This window comes from Mirounga leonina, unplaced genomic scaffold (genome assembly GCF_011800145.1).
Source record: "Mirounga leonina isolate KUSES-001 unplaced genomic scaffold, KU_Mleo_1.0 Mir_129, whole genome shotgun sequence".
In the NCBI taxonomy this organism is placed as follows: Eukaryota; Metazoa; Chordata; class Mammalia; order Carnivora; family Phocidae; genus Mirounga; species Mirounga leonina.
The window spans coordinates 33,203,863-33,207,546 of NW_023270323.1; positions in this window are offsets into that span (position 1 = coordinate 33,203,863).

The following is a 3,684-nucleotide window of genomic DNA, read 5'->3' on the forward strand; positions in this document are numbered from 1 at the left end:
CAGTCTGGTAAACTCATCTTACAGGTCTGTACAGATTACATTGCTTTCCCAAGAGCCTGACATGTACTTTGACAACAGAGCACTCAAATGGAAGGTTTTGGCCTTGTTGCAAACCATGATTATACATTAATTTCCATACTTGGCCACATTTACACATATGGACTATGTTCTGCAGCTATTATTGCCTTAGGCCATTTGGGCTGCTCTTAACAGAATACCATTGATTGGGTGGATTTTAAACAACAGTAATTTATTTCTCACAGTTCTGGAAGTTGGTAAGTCCAAGATCTACAAGCTGGGAGATTTGGTATGTGGTAAGGTTCTGCTTCCTGGTTTACAGCTATCTTTTCATTATATCCTCACATGGCAAAAGGGGTGAGAGAGGTCCCTGGAGTCTCTTATAAGGACAGTAATACCAGTCATGAGGGCCCTGCCATCATGACCTAATCACCTCCCAAAGGCCTCACCTCCAAATATCATCACATTGGAGATAAGGTTTCAACATGTACAATTTAGGGAGACATAAAATTCAGCCTGTAAGATTTAATAAAAGATACATTTTTGGCCAAAATTTAGACTATCACTACCTGCTCAATGATGTCATCAAGAACCAGTCTCCTCCCTCCTGTTCCACTATCTTTAGTATGGCTGTTGCACCCCGAGCATTGTACACAAAGTGTAGGCATAGTGGAAGTGGAAGAAGCAGTAGAACTCTGTTTCATTGGCCAAAAGTTGGATACATGACCATCAGGGAAGTAATGAGATTGAGCTTTAGCCTTTATAACCTCTAATAGTACATGTGAGCAAACCTCTGTCTTCCACAGGTCAACATGCTTTTGTTCTCTTTCCTGTTTGAAAGGCACCACTCATCTAGAAAGCAAACATTTGTATTAAGTAGAAATGTCCCTGGTGAAAGTTGAAAAAAAAAAGAATACTGAAAAATAACATATATATATATAATTTCATAATTTGACATATATTTGTAATTTATAAAAAATAAAACATGGGACAAAACAAAAGGAGTGATCCTATAATGTCAGAAGTGTTTGTTTACAGTGGAACACAAGTAGAGGATTTAGGTAAAACCTGGGGCCACTGATCTCTAGCGACCTATGGTGTAGGACTGCCATTCCGTGTCCTCTCCCAGGCAAAGCTCCAACTGCAGTCTAGGAACACTGAAGTACATGCAAGCCAATGAGGGTTTTATATTCATAAGAACCAGAGAACAAGATTCATTAATGTACTTACAAGATCTAAAAGGAGCCAACGATGTGTCTCTTATTTCCCCACTGAGAAATCCATCAGCTTTCTTTGTTCAAGAGCTCAATTGGCAGAAACCTTTTCTGTCTATTCCTGAATGTTAGGTCCTCAGTAGTAATCAAAGAATAACAGTTGGAAACATTTTCTTAAAATATTTATCCTGTCCAATTGTTATTGTCAGAGGCTTTAGGCCTTTTTTTTTTTTTTTAACTTCTGTGTTACTTCTTAGTATGGAATATTTTTATAGTGAGCTATGTCTAAAAAGAATAATAAAGTTTAAGAACAAAGACTTTTGAAGCTAGAACAAACTTCAAGACATTTTTTTTCATGCTTTCCTGTCTTCAGGCAGGCAAGTTTACACTATACTTATTTTAAGGAAGTTATCCTAAATCCAGCATGACTTTCATCAGTGGCTTATGGGAGAGAAGTTCAAAATAGTGACACGAGAAAGTGAGAGTATTCATTCCAGGCAGTCATATCAGCAAAGCACTAGCTATTGAGTGTCCAAATGCAGATTATAGAGGCAGAGATTTTGCAAATCTTCTTTAAAGGCTGTCATTAGTGAGGCCTGACAACACATAAACTAGCACTGTGTGTTGTATGATTCATGACTGATGGAATGGAAGGAAGGAATTAAGGCAGGAAGGAAGGAGGAATGTAGGTGAACTCCAACTAGCAACTGAGTTCAATAGCAAATACTCATTTCAAGTGCCAAGAACAAGCCATTGCTGAGAGTTTACGTAACTGGAGCACAGACAAGCAGCAATAAGACAGGGACCTAGTTCCTCAGACTATTCATTTGTTTCTAGCCAGGGGCATTTTAAGACTCCTATTCAGAAGAGGGATAAAGAGACAGGTTTTCTGTTCTGATTCGGGACACCAGTTGAAATAAATAAATTTTCTGTCTTGTTCCTGGGTTTCCATCTGGAAACAGGAAACAAAGAAACTGGTCCAATTTCTAATACAAGAAGAATTTCAAGAACCATTTCATCTGAAAAGAGGATCCAAGGATATAAGGGCAAAAGACTACTGGAAACCCATTTCTACTGGCGAGGCCTAAGTCACGGACAACTGGGTCAGAAGGCTGGGCTTTCCATGGCAACAAGCAGAAATGCTCAGAAAACAGAATGAGCTCAAATCAGGATTATCAGTACACTTGATTTTACTCAAAGTCACCTGGCTGACTCTTTTTCAAATTATTATTTTTTGACAAGTTGTCCAACATACAAGGTTTTTAAATTCAAGAAATTTTACAGGTTTGTAACAGCAACACCTGCCTTATTTCTCTCCACCTCTGATCCATGCTTCATAGGGGCAACTGTTTTAAATATTTCTCCCAATAATCACTTCTATATTTCTAAATAGAATGCTTATATGATTTTCTGTGAGTTTGCAAGTTTAGTTTTAGATATTATCTGTTGATTTCCTATAAGAGTCTTGGACTCCTGCCTTCAGCTCTTCTTGATATTCCATAGTCTAGGATTTCCATGGCTCCCTCTCTTCATGATAAATTCTATTCTTCTAGAGCTTTATAAAAATTTATCTGGAAAACTGCTTCATATCAATGCTTTCAAACAATCCTACTTGTCTTTTCCCTTGTTATTTCATGATTTATTAATCTTTTATATAATTTTAATGAGGTTTTATGAAGGAATGGAGAAAACATGGATGTTGAATCCACCATAATTAACCAGGATTCTATACTCGGTCCCTGATTAAGAACAAGAGTGATTCTAGAGCAGTGATTCTCAACCAGGGACACTTGACAATGTCCGGAGATATTTGTTTGTCACAACTAAAGGGTGCTATATATCCAGTGAGTAAAAATCAAAGATGCTGATAAATATCCTATAATGCACTAGATGCTCCCCCCACCCCCCCAAAAAGCACAAAATGTCATTAGTGTTGAGGTTGAGAAAACCTGTTCTGGAGGGAGCTTAAAACTTTTCATATAGGTGTGACTTAAAGTTTTTAAGGAATTCAGAGATTTGAATATGAGGAGCAAGTTAGATGCTAAAATCTTATAGTAACCAATGGTAATAATTATATGCAAAAGATGGAAATAACTGAACTCTTGAGTGTTTCTTTAAAATATTATAATAAATATTTAGACTAACATTTATGCTGAGGTAAAAATTTTAATGAAAGGATAAAAATCATCCAATCATTTCAATAAGATGCAGAAAAGGCATTTGACAAAACTCAATATTTATTCAAAATAAAAACCGTTCACAAAGTGGGTTTATAGAGGGAACATGCCTCAACATAAGAAAGGCCATATATGAAAAACCCAGAGCTAACATCAGACTGAATGGTGAAAAACTGGGAGTTTTTACCCCTAGATCAGCCAGCCACAAAGCAAGTATGCCCAGTCTCCATACTTTTATTCAATATAGTACTGGAAGTCGTAGCCACAGCAACTAG